Consider the following 18,912-nt stretch of genomic DNA (forward strand, 5'->3'; position numbering starts at 1 on the left):
CCTGAGGGTGATGCTTAGAAGAGTAAGGAATCTTGCGGAGAGAAAATAACCAGTCCTAAAAATTCTGCTTAGTTCATTTTATCACATTATTGGGCACCTGCTGTGTGCTGAGGTTTATTCCAGTAACTGGGGAGGCAGAGACAAAGAAGCCACCTGCTGTGCTTTTGAAGGCAGGCGTGTGCTCAGGACTCAGAAGGGCCTGAGACCTAGGACACCTGCGTTTAGAGCAGGCCCTGCCCTTCAGAGTGACCAGTTGTCTTTCCGAGCCTGAATGAGCATCCCTAGGGCAGATCTGAAGAGCTGTGTCCCTCTCCTTCTATTCATATCCCCCTGCCTTATGATAACACTGACATAAGAAACACACAGGAAGGAATATTAGGGAGGCTTTGATGGAGGAGAGGAAACCACCGTGGCATTATTGAGTAGAAAGTTATTCCAAGCACCGGGGGTGGGAAGAATTTGCCTTCTTTTCAAAGGGACAGTCTTTTCTTTCATCCTCATCTCCATCTTTCTCCCCTGCCTTCCCTCTCTTTCTTCTTGCTGCCTCCAATCTGTGGCTCTAGGAAAATCAAGTATCTCTAAGGTCAATTGTGCATGGCTGTGGAGAAAGCGTATTAAAGCAATATTTTCTCTGAATTACAGCTGGCACAGGGGCGAGAGGCTGCTTTACATATGTCGGCCTCGCAGCGCACAGGAAGCGGCTGTGTTAAGCCCTAACAAGGGCGCTCCATGCCACCAGGCCGCAAATGGATTTTGGTTCCGCTTTAATTTCTAACGAACGGCCATGCCTATGCCGCATCCATCAGCAGGAGATGATTCCACCACATTAACAGCCTTGTTTAATGGCTGCTTCCCTGCTCATCACGCCCTGGCCTGATTAAATTGTTATAGAAAGAGAAATGTTTTTGCAATAAATATCTGTCGGGAATTTCAGGCAGGTTCCAGGGCCACCATTGCTGAGTCATGGTTCTTTTCTTTTCAATTAATGAAGCTTTCATAGGCACTGGCAGGGGTGGACTTCAGGGAGAACGGCAGATCGGTTTCAAGAGCACCGAGATGAGGGATGAATAGAAATGTCAATAACTCATTGCGCCTGAGCTTTCCAGAATAGCTGGAAGTCTGGGAAGATATCAGAGGTCCCAAGATCTCTCCAGACCTTGTGGGTGATGTCCTTCCTCCATGCTGGGAAAGATAAGAGCCTTGGTGGGGCCCTGCTCAGTTTATTCTGTCCTCTCCAGTCCTGTCATTTGACTGGTGGGATGTCCAGAAGGAAGAGGGGGCCAGGGGTAGGGGATAGGGCCGGTGCTCTATGCTTACAGGCTTTTACCATCTCTGCAAGTGTGTACTAAGTGTTCACTGTATGTTGGGCTCTCTCACAGGTGCTTTCTGTGGCTTAACCATGTAATCTACACCAGGAACCCACGAGGTCAGGACTATTGTTGCTATTGCACAGATGTACAAAGAGGGAGACCACAAAGGAGTGAAGCAAGTTGACCAGGTCATAGCCAAGTAGGCGGCAGAGCCTGAGTCTGCCCCTAGCATCCGGCTCCAGAGCCCTGCCTGGAACCTCCATAGGATGCTGCCAAGTTTAGTGCGGTGGGGAGCACTTTTGCAAATCTGCCTACTCAGTATGAGTAAATACGTTGCATGCTATTGGAAGCAGAAGATAACCAGATGTGGGTCTTGCCCCAAAGGAATTTTGTACCTGCGAAATGGCTCAGAAACAATTAGAAAGGATCACCTTAACAGACAAGCAAACAAGAGGAAAAAAGAAATTATGCACATATGTAAGCACCTTTGATCTCAGAAAGCACAAAGGCATCATCCTCGGCACACCTGGTCCTTAATCGCTAGGTATAAGAAGCCTGTGGTTAGCCCTGTGGTGGGAGAGGAGGGTTTGCACCAACTGTGTGATCAGAGTGGCTGTGTGGCTAATCCAGGGGGCTTCCTGGGTGTGGTGAGAGTCTGGTCAAGCCCTGGAGACAATGGTGGGTTTGGATGGAAGTGAGCAAAGGAAGGGGAAGTTTGCTGTCCTTGTCACTCTAGCCCTCCCAGGAGCTGGGGGTAAGCAGCTGCAGATCAGGCCCTCTGAGGCATGGTTGTCCAGGCCTGCAGAGGCTCTGGAGGCAGCACTAGAGACGAGGCTGCAGGCGGTGTGGAAGAGACTCCCCTAACTGTTCCCCAGCTGTGATGGGATGTCAGGTTGATGCATGTATGTTCTGACCACACGGAACAGAAGCCGAACATTTTGACTCATTATGAATGGTCCTATGCCTTCAGAACAGGGAGAGGAAGAAATGAATAAACTTTCCAAGAAACTAATTAACCCGCAGACAGTTCATACTGGTGTTCTAATCCAGACAGAAAACGATAATGGACACATAGTTCAGAGACAGCTCATCAGCACACAAAGTAGACCAGTTTAATCATATTTCTCTGGCAGATAATGAAGCTGTTTCATTTTATTTTGGTTGATATCATGTTGGGCTCCCAGGCCTAGTGAGGAAAGTGCTGGCATCTTGCCTGAGAGAAAGAGACCGCAGATCTCTGAAAGCAAAACACCATACCTGACCTTCATTGTCATGGTATTAAAGCCCGTGGTAAGACATATGTTGTGGGGAACAGGGGAAGGAGTGGGCTCACACAACCTTCAAAAGGCTGAGTGAAGCAGCACGCATCTGTAGTCCCAGCTACTCGGGAGGCTGAGGTAGGATGATTGTTGAACCCAGGCATTTGGGGCTGCAGTGAGCTATGGTCACACATGAGTAGCCTCTGCCCTCCAGCCTGGGCAAGGGCAAGCAGAACTTCAGGCTACAAAGTGAAATCCATGACCCTGTGTGCCAATCAGTAAGACAGACTTGCTTTGTCATTGAACCATAATCTCTGTGTCCCCTCAAATGCCCTGGCTCAATCATCAAAGCCATTGTATATTTAGAAAGGTTCCAACCTCCTGTTGGGAAAGGCAAGTAGCCCTGTCTGTCTTCCAGGAGGGGAACCTGAGGCCCAGAGCTTGGGCCTGGCCCCACCATTCTTTCACTTTTCCTGGCCATAGTCCTGCAATGGCCTCCACCCTTGGTGTTATGTCCTACATACCTGACCCCCGAGCTCTGCCATGCATCCCTCTCCCCAGGCCTGCTGACACTTCATAGCAGCTCGGCAGCCCTCTACCTCTGAGCCTCAGTTTCCTTATCTAGAAAACAGAGGCAGAAACACCTATCTCCCAGGTTGCTGGGAGGATTCCATGAGATAAAGTGCCCAACATGTTTTGTGGGGAGCTCACCGTGAGTGTTCAGGGAGGGCTGAGTGATGACCCTCATGACTCCCAGGGCCATCTGCCTCCCTTCCTGATCCCTTCCTGCAGACTTCCTGATGCCAATGTCCCCACTTTTGTCATTTAGGCTGAAGTAGCCACTGCCCCTACTGAATGCCTGTCAGTTCAAGTCCGGAGTGCCAGCCTGGCCTTCAAAGCCCTCTTCCACTGCCTCCCCTTATCTCGCCAGCTTCATCTTTCACAGCTACACAATTTGAGGCTCTTGCACTTGTCAGCCTGGCCTTTTTACTGTTCTCCTGTTACACAGACCTATTCTTACATTTTTAAAGAGGAAAATAGCTAAGAGCAGGTACTCAATTATTACTGAATACACTAATAACAATAATGAAAGGAATAGATGACATTTGTATTTGACTTTAATAGAATATACATACACATTTCTATAAAATGTCATACCTAGTTGAAAGGACGGCTTCAATTTAACACTTATTGAGCATGTACCAGATGCCAGTTCCCATAGCAGGCAGAACGTGAATCTGAAACAGAGGCCGTCAGGCTTCACGGCAGGCCTGCGAGGGAGCTGTTTTGGGGTCACTGCTTCTTTCTTCTTCCTTACTTCATCTCCCATGCGTAAAACCATCTCCTGGTCCCATGGGCTTGGCTGGCCCTGCTTGCTCATACAAAACACAGAAGTCAAGACACACAAACAGCTGCACATGGAAGCCCAAGTGCACGCAGTTAATGTAGCACAAATTACCCCACAGAGGTATGCAGACTTCGTGTGGCCTGTCCTATAAGGCCGGTTACAGCTCCTTGAAGTTGTGACTGTGTTAGCCTCCAGAGGCTGCTGGGCAGGGTGCAGGGAAACACACAGTTGCTTTCTGTTCGCCTTGTGCACCCTGCCCCCACCCCAGCCATCTGAGTTGTGCTCCTCTTGCTGAGACCTCTCCCTTCGTCTTCCTTTCTAGCCACCTTCCCTGGGTCTCTGGCTATTTCTCCTCACCACTAACGATCAGGGTTTGGAAGGCGCTAGGATTGGCATTCACAACATCTCCAATGGCACCTGGATCCCTAGTTCAGGGTGGGTAGCTGTCCAATAGCCCCCAGTGTAGCCCAAGCTTTGGCAATTTGAGAAGAGGGGGCAGGAATGAGCTACAGTGGGCTAACCTTTAATGCACCCAGTCTCCACTCACTGGGTGACCTGCTGGTGAGAAGGACAGTGGGAGTGACGGCTGCACCCCAGCAGCTGTTTCAGGGGGGATCCTTGGAGGCCACGCAGGGTAAACCTCCACCACAGTGGAGCAAAGCTTCAGGATACTGTCCCAGAGCAAGGTGACAAACAGGTGCCTGGCATGAAGCCAGACAGACTCAGGGAGCACTTCAGCCTATCGTTCAACCTCGCTGAGCTTCTGTTACATCATCTATAAAGTTGAAATACAGTAGAACCTCCATACCTGACCACCTCCCTACACTGACCACCTCCTTAAGCTGACCTAATTTTCATAGACCAGACATGCACCACATGTACATATCAGTACAGTAGGCCTAGTCCCTTATGTTGGCCACATCCATGTGTTGACCAGTTCCTTACAGTCCCTTGGGTGGTCAACTTTCAGAGGTTCTACCGTAATTCCTTCCCAAGGCTGCTGTGAAGACATTTATGTGAAAAACCAGAGCTCAGCTTGTGGCACCCAGCTGGGGCACAAAAGTGTACCTTTAATAATCCTTGTCTTGTCTTGCCCACGTCTTGGGGTTGTTGAGAGAATCAAGAAAGTGATTTGTAAACTGCAAAGTCCATGTCAATGGCAGGTACTGTTGCACTAGAACAGGGGACTCTTTCCATGAAAAACCAGATGATAACTCTTTTGAGCTCTGTGGGCCATATCGTCTCTGTTGCAACCATTGAACTTGACCAGTGCAGCTGCCAGGGTGGGAGGAAAGCAGCCACAGACAACAGGTAAAGGAACAAGAGCAGCTGCACCAATAACGCCTGATTTACCAAAGCAGGCAGCAAGCCTGGGCGCCAGTGTGCCAACCTTGCACTGCAGTTGGTGGGGGCAGGGAGAGGAAGGGATGAGACCTACTCTTCACTGCCCTCTTTTGTACCTCCAAAGGGGGGTGGTGGTGTGGATAGATCCACTGATCCACTGATAGATCCACCCCCCAATCCTCATGAGCCCTATCTCCCAGCAGGAAGCTTGGAACTAGGAAAAGCACATAGGGGTTTCCTTCCACCCACCTGCCAGTGTCTTGTGACTCTGCAGAGCTGCCTGGGAAGGACTTGACAAGGGTCAGAGAGTCTAGCCACTTGTCCCAGCAGGAGCCCATCTGGAGCAAGGGATGCACAGTCAAACGTCCATAGGGCCCAGTGAAGAATAAAAGGCTCTGGGTCTGGCCCGGTCTGTCTTTTCTTTTCCCCACTTTTTACTGAGCTATGGGCTATTTCCCTATTATAAGAAAAAAACATGGCAGTAAATGACAATTGATGCTCAAAGTCACAGAGCAGTAGGGTGTGGTGGAGACTGAGGTTAGAGGAACATGTAATGCCCCATATAGCAGGGGATGGGGAGCTGCCATTCAGTTCCTTCTGTGCGTTGACGCCTGAGAATTGGGGAAAAGTATTAACAGTTCTTTCTTTCTTTTTAAAGAATAAACTGTAAACCTAGATTTTCTTACAAGATCTCCCAATTTTAAAAAGTGGATCTATGAAAACAAGCATTACATGGGCTAAAGAAACCAGATCTCAAATATCTAAGGAGATTGTTTTGTACTGCTAAGCCTCCAGATCTCTGAACATAAAAGCTTCCAGGCCTGTTCTGGAGAATGCAGGGCTGTACAAGGAAAGCTTTCTCAGGGAGAAAACTGGACATTTTCTGGATTCCAGAGTCTCACTGCAGGAGGTGTCACAGTGTCCCTGGCCTCTGCCCACTGATGCCCACTGATGTCTGTAGCTCCCTTCCCAGACCGAGTATCACAGAGTCAGCCCCTCCAGACCTAGAGAAAAGGAGGCCGGGAGAGGACATCCCTGAGACACAGGCCTGCCAAGTGGTAGCGCTTCAACAGCAGTTACTGAGCAAATGCTTTAAATTAGAGAATTTTAATTTAGACCTAAATCTCCATCACTGCCTGAGGTTCAAGGAAAATTGGTAACCATTTAAAATTATTAATAGGAGCCCAAGGAGAACCAGTGGAGGGTGAAACGCAGAAAAGGTCTGGGGATAATGAACCAGGCTGGAGTCATCAGGGTAGAGGGTCCAAGAAGGTGGGGCAACAGCTGGGGACAGATTGACCGGCAGCCGTGGCTGGCTGGGTACAGGGAGTCCTGCCAGGGAGCCGAGCTGCCGTGTGGGGAACAGCTTGGCCATGGCAGCGCAGCAGCACAGGGCACAGGAGGGAGGTAAGTATCCAGAGATTTGAAGGCAACCCCTGTGGCCTGGAGCCAGAGTCCAACAAAGCCCTCTGGGGAATGTGACATGGCAGGGACAGAGACAGGCAGGACAAACTCCCCAAAATGGGGAGGGATGACCCCCAACACCAGTGGGCATTTTCCTGACTTATTAAAACACCATTGTGGTGTGCTTTACAAAGACTGCTGGAGAGAGTGAATCAATTCTTCTTTCTCATTAGACTCAGAAAACCATAATGAATGCCGATGTTTCCCAGGACTGGCGGCAAAAGGTCTGAAGGTCTTTAGGGTTAAGCTCTGGCTTCAGGTACTGAACGCCTGAAAAAAACAGAGATGCAGGGATTTAAGAGAGAGATGTTCTGTTGTAGGCCATGAAGAGGGACAGGGGGTGGGGTGGGCAGGAGTGTTTTTGAGAAGGGGAAGTTGCTGAGGACAGTTCTCTGGAAAAAAAGGTAAGGGCTGAGGGAAGTCAACAGTTGGAGGGGCAGGGATGCGGGAGTCAAGGCTGGAGGAGAATAGCCCTGTTGGAGGAGCTACGTTCTCAAGCCTCCCCTTAGCATGGATCTTAAGGGAACCCCCTAGTAAGTCAGGGTTTCTCTTTTTTAGTTTATTACATGAACACTTGAGATCAACAGAACACAGCTGATTTTGCCAGGCCAGAACCAGCTGGGTGACCCTGGCTTCTGGCCACCGGGGGCCTCCCAGTGAGAGGGGAGGTGAGGGCTGATTTGAGCTCTGCTTATGTTATAGGTTCTCAGCTGCCCACGTAATGGGAAATGAAAGCCACCATCTGCCTTTTAGCCATAAAGTTTGATGATCAGTATTCCTACACTTATGGTTTTAAAAGAAACCTGAGACTCAGAGAAGCAGTTACTCACCAGAGGCCACCCAATCCAGACTTCGCAGGCCTGGGTAAGTGCCCAAGGGTCCCAACCCCTAGTTGCACAGTTCACGTTTTTTTTTTTTTTTTAAAGAAAATAGTGCCTGTGGATGCAGAGTGAAATGAAATGAGAAAAGCGGAAGCTCAGGATTTCTGTGGGGAGTAGCTTGGCCTATGTCAGAGGCCCCAGGGTTTGCCTGGGACATTTCAGCAAGAAGAAACAAATGCTGCTCTGAATTCCACCCAGCAAGCCCTGCACCCCCACCCACCAGCGCAGCCGCCACCACACGCTCCCTGACCTTATTTCCCTGTGACAAGGCGCGCATGGTCTTCAATAATGCAGGCCCCCACCTAACACAAGCCTGTCACCCAAAAATAACTTGAAAAGCAGACAGCGGGAAGCAGATAAGCATTCAAAATCATTTATTTATAGCACAGAACACAAAGCCGTCAAAGAGACTACAGGCAAGCGACAGCCTCAGCACCCTTTGGGGGGCAGCTGGGGGCCTCTCCCACCCCATGGAGCTGCCTCAGAAATATGCCTCCAGATCTGGCCTGCCCAGGGTGGTTCTGGTGAGAGGCCAAGGACAAGGTGAGTGCAGGGGTGAGGAGGGGAGAGAAAGGACAAACACCAGGAACTCAGTCAAGTATTAGGGTAAAGAGCTTTCTGGGAAGACACCAAGATCCATCACTGGAGGGGTTTGTGCAGAGGCTGGGACTTCATATGGCCGTGTTGGTAGAATTCCAGAATGGGCTGGGAGGTTTGGGTGGATCAGCGTTTTTTAGCTATGGTTGCAGCTGAGCAGGGCAGATTTTTGCTTGCTCATGCTCACTGCTGCTGGAGGAAGACGCTGCTGGGGGTCTGCACCCCTCAGGCCCACGGCAGGAAGTCAGTCTACAGTCTGGAGCAGACGCTGTGCACTGGGCAGCCTGTAAGGCCCTTCCGACTCTGAGAGTCTGCAGCTCCAGAGTGTTCTAGCCTAGCACTACACTCTTTAGAAAAGAAACATCCCCCAAATGTGTTGCATAAATGATTGTTTCTGAGGAACAAAAAGGGATGAGAAGCCAGAGAATTTCAGACTTGTAGAACAGAATTATCTCTGCAGAAATTTCAATAATAAAGATGTTTTTATAGCTCAAAGTGTGTACCTTGAAAGCCAAAAATAATACATTAGTTGATCAAAACTGACAACAAACTTCAATGTCACTGATTCCGAACAACACTTACGAACAGACAGAAATCAACAAGATTCTATCTAGACCATCTAGGTAGAGGCAGCCTGGTTCCCAGCCACAGATGGTCAGCTGGTGCTTGCTGGGCACTGGGCCGGGTGCTGGGTGATTCTGCACCATTCACCGCTGGTTCTTTGCCTCATTTAAGATGATTGCTCCTGATGTCAATTGAGGTGAAATCAACAGTGGTTTGTGAAAGCAAATTGTAATCCCTAATTGATCAATCATGGACATCCAATTCAATCCATGAAAATTACAGAGTGGGAGAGCCAGAACGCTGCAGAGGCCAGCGCTACACGGATGCCTCGGCCTGCCTGCCAGCAAGTGTACAAGAAAAACTCCCCGTGTGCCTCCCACTGTGCCAGGAAGACAGAGCCTTCTTCTCAAGGAGCTGAAATGTCCTCGGGGAAGAAAAATGATCAAATGTACCCCTTTCTACCTGCTTTTAAAAAAATAATTCATTTTGAAATAACTTCAAAATTTACTGCAATGTTAAGTATAGTACAAACAATTCCTGCGCTGTCTCCCTTTTCTCGGATTCCCTGCGTCTGCTTTATGGGCGTGTGGGGGCTGATTGTTTATCTGTGTTCATCTGTACCCGGTACCTCCAGTCTTTTTTCAAACCATTTGAAACAACTGCAGACACGATGTCCTATTACTCCTAAAGACCCTAGGGTGTATTTCTCCAAAATAAAGGCCTTTTCCATGTAACTGCCAGACAGCCCTACCAGTCAGAAAGTCAAGATTGGTACAATCCTGCTATCTAACAAACTCTATTGGACAATGACTCTTTCCTCGGATGCCATCAAAGAACTCACATCGCATTTGGCAGTCATGTCGGGGGGAATTCCTCAGTGTCCCCATCTTTTGTATCCTCAATTGTTTTAAAGAGGACAAGCCTTATTTTTCTCAGAATGTCCCTCAACAGGTGGGCTCACATTTCCTCCTGGCAGAGTCAGGTCAGGATTTCCTGGCAGGAATACTACACAAGTGACATCAGGCTCCCATTGTGTCACCCTGGGGGATACACGATGTCAACCTGTCTCAATGCTGGCTGACTCCCTAGTCACGTTGCCAAGCTCTCTACACTAATGTCGCAACTTTCCCATTGTAAATTATTCGTAGTATGTATTGTGCCAACCTCCTGTTCTCATCTACCCTCCACAAACCAGCCTTAGCCTCCCTTGATGACTCCTGTATGAATCAAACGTCACTATGTTGGTTGCCACTTGGTGGAATCCCATTTATTTTGCATTATACTTTCAAACAGCTTTTCTGTCTCTCCTATTTATCATTTATTTATATCAGTGTGGATGATGGATTCCTATTTTACTCAGTGGATTATACCTTTACCATCATTATGCCTTTTGATGCTCAAATTATCCCAGATTTAGCCAGCGAGAATCCCTTCATGATGGCTCTGTGTCCTTTTAAAATGTGTTTCTATCATTCTTCGAGCATCTTTACTTCCTGGCACCAGAGATGCTCCAGGATCATCTTGCTCTTTTCCTCTCCCAGCCTGTCATCAATTGTTCTTCTGAGGAGCACTGGTTGCTTTTAGTGGAGGGTGGTATTTAGACACCAAGGTCAGAGCACACAGTATGGTCATTGTTGCTGTGGTGTCGTTGCTTCTAGGCCTGTGCAATAGACAGAAATAAATGTTCTGTGTATATATGAGCACACATGGAACAGTCTACTATTTGTGTACAGGCACCAGGAGTTTATAATGATTCCTCCAATTCTAGTCCAACCCTTTAGAGTTGTTTCTAGCTTCCCCCTTTTGCACATTTGTTAGTATCATCACCAAAAGTAAGTAACCTGGTTTTCATTATCCTTAATATATGTACTAATTTGTTGAATCTCTACTTATTTGCTAAGTACAGCTCATGCCCCAAACATGCTGGCTATCTCCTCTGCGGCCTTCTGCTTGCACCCACCTTGCCTCCTTGGTGCCGGAAGGGACCCTGCCCAGCATGCCTTTTCATGGCTCCCCTCTCTCATGGCTAGCAGCAAGTCCCAGGCCTGCTGCCGACTGTTCTGTATTGAGAAGCGGGGGCGGCCAATGTGGAAGGAAGGGGAGATAGGAAGCGTGGCTTGTGCCTTTAAATTTGCTTAGTATTTGAGCTTGCAGAGTCTTCTAAACATTATAATGCCCTTTTATATATATTGTATCGCATAACCCCACTTCGTAGATGATGAAGTAAAAAAAGAAAATCATCTCCAAGATTAAATGACTTACCCAATGTTACGTAAGTTGTGAGTGGCTGAACCCAAATTAAAATGAGGAACTCTTATTTCTAACCCAGAATTCATTCCACCACGTAACAGATGAGACCGTCATAGACAGCACGGTTACCCTCAAATCCTAGAGCATGTGGCACCAGTTTATATTTGTCATCTTTCCACAGTACAAATTGTCTGTTTCATTTATTTGGCTGTTTTCACAATCATGCCAAGATTTGTGGGTTGTATAGAATACTGAGGGCAGGTAGTAAGTGTGAGCATAAAAAAGGAAAAAGGAAAGCTAACTGTGCTAGGCATTGAGGCGACCCCCAGTGACTCACATAATGACACAATCTCTCCTCCCCTGGAGTGTGAGCACAAGCTTGTGATTTGCTGCGAGCTAGCATGTGATTTTCAACTGGTGTGTCGCGCACACTGGTGTACCATGAGAGGATCTTACGTGTGCGGTGAAAAATTTTAAAGGTCATTAGTTAAATTATTTTTGAAAGAAGCTCAAAGCACATTAAATATATATATATATTTTTGGCAGTTTTTGGCTGGGGCTGGGTTGGAACCCACCACTTCCAGCATATGGGCTGGCACTCTACTCCTTGAGCCACAGGCACTGCCTCTTTTTTTTAACTCTTTTTTTGATCAACATGATTTAAGAGTGCACAGAAGTTGAACTACAGGTTCAAGTGTGTCATGAGTTAAAAAGCATTGAAAAACTCTGCCCCAGCAGTTGCCAGGAGGCCCACATGATAGCCAGCAAGAAAATGAAGATGTCAATCTTACCAAGAAACTGAAATCTGCTACGGGACCTTGGAAGAGGGCCCCAGGCTTCCTAAAGGAATGCAGCCCAGGTGAGACTTTATTATAGCCTTGTGGGTCCCCAAGCAGAGGACCCTTTCAATCTACGCCTGCCTTTATACCCAGGGAAGGCAAGCTAATAAATACATGTTTTAGGCTGCTTAGTTTGTGGTAATTTGTTATGCAGCAATAAAAAGTGAATATACTCACCACTTCTCACTGGATGTTAATGATAAGATATAATTATGTATTTTATAGTTTTAGTGATGAGGTTATGTGGATTTATGCATACACTGGTGTTTAAACTTGTTCCAAATATGTCTGCTGGATGAGAATACTAATTTATTTGACTATCTGTGTGTCAATATCACTCTGGAAAAATAAAAACCTACATATTACAGTATAATCACTCAACAGTGCTTATCATATACTCCCCATACATGAGCAAGGTAGTAGTGCATAACAGTTCAGAGTATGAGTTGTAGAATAAGGCCGCATGGGTTCAAATCCCAGCTCAGCTACTTTTTATTTGTGTTCTAGTTATCTATTGCTATAGAAAACTATCCTAAAATTTAGTGGCTTCGAATAACAGCTAATTTATTTGCTTATAATTCTATGGGCCAGAATTTGGGGGGTCAGCCTAGTGTTTATTGTGTTCTAGGAGGTGTCAGCTGGGGTCATTCAGGCACCTCAGTGCTTCTCCCTGTGGTATCTCGCTCTGCATATGGTGAGCTTGGGCTTCCTCACAGCATGGTGGTCTCAGGGGGGTTGGAATTCTAACATGGCAGTTGGCTTCCCTGAGGGAATGCTCTAAGAGGTCAAAAGTGATCGCCACAAGCTGGGTGTGGTGGTTCACATCCATAATCCTGGTACTTTGGGAGGCCAAGTCACATGAATTGCTTGAGTTCAGGAGTTTGGGACCAGCCTGAGTAATAGTAAGACACTGCCTCTACTAAAAATAGAAAAAACTAGCTGGGCATTGTGGTGGATTCCTGTAGTCTCAGCTACCGGGGAGGCTGAGGCAAGAGGATAGCTTGAACCCAAGAGTTTGAAGTTGCTGTGAACTATGATACCATGGCACTCTATCCAGGGCAACAGAGTGAGACTCTGTCTCAAAAATAAATAAATAAACAAACAAATAAATAAATACTTTTTTTTTTTTAAGTGAAAGCCATAGATCTGGTAAAGCCTGCCATAGACATTACACAGCATCCTTTCCATCTCATTCTATTGGTCAAAGCTAGTCAAGGGATTTGAGTAAGTTGGGAGAGGGGAGAGGGGTCTCACTTTTCCATAGGGTGAGTGGTAAAGAATATGAAGCCATCTTTAACCCACTACAGTTTGGTTAAGCACCTTATTTCACCTTTTCAAAAAATAATAATGGTAGCTACTTCATCAAGTTTGTTGTGATAATTAAAAGATTTAATACATGCAAGGTATGTATTAGAGTGCCTGGGCATAGTAAGTTATTATTTGTGTTCTAGTAAGTTACTATTACTAGATTGAAACAAAAATGTTATTTCCCATTCTGGACTGTCAGCTCCCAGAGAGAAGATACTGTGTTTAATACATCTTTATCATTCATAACCCTTGCCCGGCATGGCACTTTGGATATGTCACCTTACACCACAGGAAATTGGCCAGTATTTGACAATATTCGACATATAAATATAGTTAAGGATATATGGTTCAACCTTATAGTATGTGCTCAATGAATGTTTATTGAACAAATGATAAGGACTTGGTATTTATTTGAAATTTTTATGTAAGCAGTTCAGTTCATCAATTTTGTCCTGAATCTTTCTATTGAAAGTCACCCTTACATATCCAACTGCCTTCTTAAAGCTTCCTCTTGGGTATCTAATTAAGCATCTTAAGTTCAATATGACCAGAAGGTAACCCTTTTATTTCTGAATTCAAGACAGGGTCTCTCTCTGTCACCTAGGCTGGAGTGCAGTGGCGATTCCAGCAGACTCAAATTGATGGGCTCAAGCAGTCCTCCTGCATCAGCCTCCAAGTATCTGGGACTACAGGCATGAGCCACCATGCCTAGGTAATTTTTGTTCTTCTTAGAAACAGGATCTCACCCTGTTGCCCAGGGTGGTGTCAAACTCTTGCGCTCAAGCGATCCTCCCACCTCAGTCTGAGCCGCTATGTCTAGCTAAATACAACTCTTACCTCCCGTGCCCACCTCATACCCTCTTCTTCCTCCAGTGCCCCACCCCCACTCAGGAAATGGCATCACTACTAAGGTAAAAAAAAATATATGTTCCTTGATTTCTCCCTTTTTCTTACAGCCAATTCATAAACAAGCTTCACTGGGCTTCTTTCCAAAGATGCCTCAAATCTGCCATTCCCAGCTCCACCCGTTCCAGGGCTCCAGTGTCTCTCATCTCATTTTCCTACTGATCTCACTAAGTCCACTCTTGTCCCTCACCTCCTCTAGCTCAGTCTACACTCAAACCCCAAATGATGATTTAAAGATGAAACTCAAATCCTGGCACTCCTCTCTCATGACCTGGCCCTGACCCCATCTCTGGGCTCATCTTGTCCCACTGGCCTCTGTGGCTCTTTAACAGGCCAAGATCATTCACTCTCCAGTTCTACTGCCCAGGATGCTGCTTCTCCAGATATTGTCAAGGCTAATCCCTCACTTTATGCATCTCTGCTCAGCTCTCAGCTTCTTAACGGTGCCCTTCACCCTGGGAGCCTCCCCAACCAGAGCAGAAGAGGGAAGAGAGGCCCCTCTGACTTGCTTGTCATTCCGTATGAAGCGTCTAGTGCAGTGCCTGGCACGGTGGACACTCAATACATAGTTAATGAATGAACTAATACATTGCAAGTGGGAGAGAGACATGGGGATCTGGGATAAAGGAAAAATAAGAGATGGAAGAGGGATTTCCAAAGGTATTAATCTATGATTTCCAAAAGTGACATTTTTTAATAATAAAAAAAAAGAATCAGTACGTTCTGTGGGAGGAAGAGGAAGGTGCTCTTAGAAAGCTTTGTGGAAGAAACGGCACTAGAGACAGCCCCTAAAGGGCCAGGCAGGGTTTCTGTAGTCAGAAAGGACAGGGAAGGGATTTTCATGGGCGAGAGCCTCCCACAGCTTTTCTGCATGGCTGGAGCACAGTGTGCCCAGGGGAAACGGGCCAGGAGGGAGTCCTGGGACACCAGCTAGGAAGTGGTGGGCTTGGCTCTATGGTCAGTGACACCCTATGAAGGACCACAAAGACAAAGGGCAATTAGCACTCACTGAGGTCTCCTAAGCAGCAGGCACCAAGCTAGGCAATTTCGTGTTTGATAGTCGTCTCTTTGGATCATTTTGAGGGGAAAAAAATCTTTTTGATGTCTATTGATATCTAGGTGGATAATTTATGTGTAAGTTTAGAAAATCCAAACAGCATAGAAAGCTCTGGGATAAAGAATAAAACTCTCTCTTCTCCTTTCTACCAGTTCCTCCACCCAGAGGCGGCTATGGTTAACACTTCCTTACGATTTTATGGAGGAAGCGCTGATGATGCTAGAACTTGGTGAGAGAGACCGGGGCGGGGAGTGAGAGACGCCCCCAAAGTCTCCCTCTCCGGTAACTGAGGTGGCGATGCCATTATGTGAGGGTCAGGGAAGCAGTGGATTCAGCACTGTTCATCCTTCTTGCCCTCCACCTACAGAGTCTCACCCTCTAAATCATCCCGACCAGAAAAAGGGCCATTCCTCCAACCTCACCTTGCTCCACCCCAACATGCCGTGTCTCCTGAAGGGAGATGGCGCTGAATCTAGAGATGGGGCAAAGACCTTGAAGGGTGTGTGCCACCCTGGAGGCTAAGCCCAACTCTCTCACTTTCTGAATTCCCTGTCCTAGGGTAGCAATAGACGGACAGTAGGAAGGTGAATGACTATGTCTTATTTCACCGAGGACTTCCACCTAAAGAACATCTTATATTAAGAGTACTATAACCCCTGCCTGCTTGCACACACCCCTTGACCTGTCAGCCATAGCCTCACAATTTATTTGTACAGTAGAACATATAATTTGTTAGTTAACCACCCAAGGGACCATAACAAACTGGTCAACTTACAGAGGTGGTCAACGTAAGGAACCAAGCCTACTGTACTGATACATATATGTGACGAAAATTGGTCAACTTACAGGGTATGTGTATGTCTGTATGTGCACATGCATAAATGAAGATTTACTATAAGAAATCTTTCATGATTATAGTGACGGAGAAGTCTCAAGACCTGCAGTCAGCAAGCTGAAGACCCAGGAAAGCCAATGTGTGGTTCCAGTCTGAGTCTGAAGGCTTAAGAACCAGGAGGGCTGATGGTCTAAGTTCTAGTTCAAAAGTTGGTGGGTGTGAGGCCCAAGAGGAGACAATGTTTCAGTTTGAGCCTGATAGCAAGAAAAGATCAACATCCAACTCAAGCAAAAGGCATTCCCTTTTGCACATGAGAGCGTCGGCCTTGGTGTTCTGTCCAGGCCTTCAACTGACTGGATGAGAGCTACTCATGCTGAAGAGGGCAGTCTGCTTTTCTCACTTTACAGATTCAATTGTTAATCTCATCCAAAAATGCCCTCACCAGCACACTCAGAGAAATGTTTGACCAGATGTCTGGGCACATCATGGACCCGTCAAGTTGACTGTATGTGTATTAAACAGCACACATATTAAATACACACACGTATGTTGCATGTATGTGTGTGTATATATTGACATGACAGAGAGAGTGGACAAAGTGACATCAGAAAGGTGGTGGAGGGTCAGATGTATAAAACTTTTAAGCCATGGTTAGAAACTAGGATTCTACTCTGAGTAAGCTGGGAAGGCAGTGGAGAGTTTGAGTACAGCCTACTCCTGATACAACTTGTGTTTTAAAAGGATTACTATGTTCAGGGCAGACTCTGGGCAGCAAGGGTAAAAGAAAGAAGATAAGATAAGAGGTTGTGGTAATGGCCAAGGTAGGAGGTGATGGAGGCTTGGAACATGGCGATAGGTTTGGAAAGGGTAAGAAGTCAGTGGAATTCTAGCATACCAGCTCTCTGGAAAAAATAAAAATCAAAGCTCTGATTTGCACCATTTGCCAATTCCTGTGGTGTAAATAGTCCCACCATAGTTGACTTCAAGTACTTAATGTTTAACAACCAGCTTGCAATTGTTATTGTATTTTCACAAATATTTAACAATCAGCTTTCAGCACAATACTGTGGGAAGTGGTTGGGTGAGAACATATTTTGATGGTAGAGATAATAAGATTGCTGATGGATTCAGTGTGGGTTGAGAGAGAAAGGAAAGGATTTAAGTTGACTTAAGGATTTGGGGTCTGAGTTAACAGAAAGATAGAATTCTCCTTATGGAGATGGAGAGGAATACAAGATGATTAGGTGTGAGTAGGAATGTCAGGAGTTCTGTTCTGGACATCAAAGTGGAGTTGTCTAGAAGCCAGAGTTTAGGGGAGAAGTCTGGGCAGCATATGATGGGAAGTATGTTCTCCTTTTCCAAAAGGGCTCCCCTTACCTGATAATTGCACAGTGGATTCCTTTCCACAGTGTATACTTGTATAGGGGAATTGCTGGGAGTTTCAGTTTGGACTTCCAGCTAGGACTGTGGTTTCTGTCCACAGGTCACCTGAGGGAAGATAGCAAACACCTCAGTTCAGGGAGTGCCCAGCCAAGGCTAGACGCTATGTAAATAAGGCTCAGGCCCTGCCCTCAAGAAGGTAATGTGCGTTTGAAGAGATGAAAGAGAACAACACCAGATATTCTGTCTACAGGTCTAGGTTTTGCTGAACCTATTCTCAATTCTTTGCACCATTAGAGGACAAGGAGAGAGGGCAGCTGATGCAGTTGTCTGGACTCAAACTAGGCCTGAGAGAAGGGGAAGCATTTGCCTAGGGAAGTGAGGAGCAGGGGGAATGTCACACTGTGGGCTATATGAGCAAAAAAGGCTATGGCCGCTGGGGACTATGTGTGCTCTAGGGATAACAGTAATCACAGTAACATCTATGGGGCCTTCAAAAGGTCCCAGGCAGTGACTGTCTAAGCACTTTGCACATTTTAAGCCATTTTTATAATAATAATCCTAAAGGGTAGATACTGTTAATACATTTTCCAGGTAAGAAAATTAAGGCACCATGACAAGTAAGCAATGGAGAGAGAATTCTAGCCCAGGCAACTTGAGTCCACAGCCCTCACTCTTAGCTAGCAGGAAAATGGAAAATGGGTGTGGGCCTGGCTGGAGCCCCAAGCTTTCCTGTGCTCAACCAGATAAGGGGTCAGAGTGCTGGGAGCAGGGGAGGCTGCCCACAGCCTCCAGGGAGCTTCCCAAGGAATTTCATCTTTCCAGCTCTTCCAAGATGAATGAGGACACACACGTGCCATACTCACCCTGTGAGAGGTCTGCTCATGCCAGTGATACTGGATCCCTTCTATGACTTGGAGGCTCCGAATCATCACTTTTAGAAACTACCCATTTTTTAAAAGAAGAAATGAATTTGCTCAGTTTTATTCCTCGATTTGGATAACATACAGAAGCCACTTAGAAGTTAATATTAACATTGTACATCAATGTCGGCCCGCTCTAAGTGGCGCATGTCACATTTCAGCTGTCTGCAAATTCTAAATGTTGGATGAGTGTGATTCTTCCCAACAGCAGAAGCTGGAAAAATTCAATGAAAAGATCTTTCCTCTCCAGCTCAAAATTTCTGTGAGAGGGTGAGTCCCCAGGCGCTCCATTTGTGGGGAGACTAAAGAACTACCCCTACTCCTGTCACTATATGCAGCCACAAACTTGAGGCCCACAGCTTGGCAAAAACCTGTTATGCGTCTCAGTTAATCCCCTGCGTGTGAAGCTCGGCGCCCATGCTCAGTGGTTAGGGCACTGGCCAAATACACCAAGGCTGACGGGTTCGAACCCAGCCCAGGCCTGCTAAACAACAATGACAACTGCAACAAAAAAATACCTGGGTGTTATGGCAGGCACCTGTAGTCCCAGATATTTGGGACACTGAGGCAATAGAATTGCCTAAGCCCAAGAGTTTGAGATTGGTGAGTTGTGATGCCACAGCACTCTACAGAGGGTCACATAGTGA

This window comes from Otolemur garnettii, unplaced genomic scaffold (assembly GCF_000181295.1).
Source record: "Otolemur garnettii isolate 467f Iridium unplaced genomic scaffold, OtoGar3 scaffold00073, whole genome shotgun sequence".
Lineage (NCBI taxonomy): Eukaryota > Metazoa > Chordata > Mammalia > Primates > Galagidae > Otolemur > Otolemur garnettii.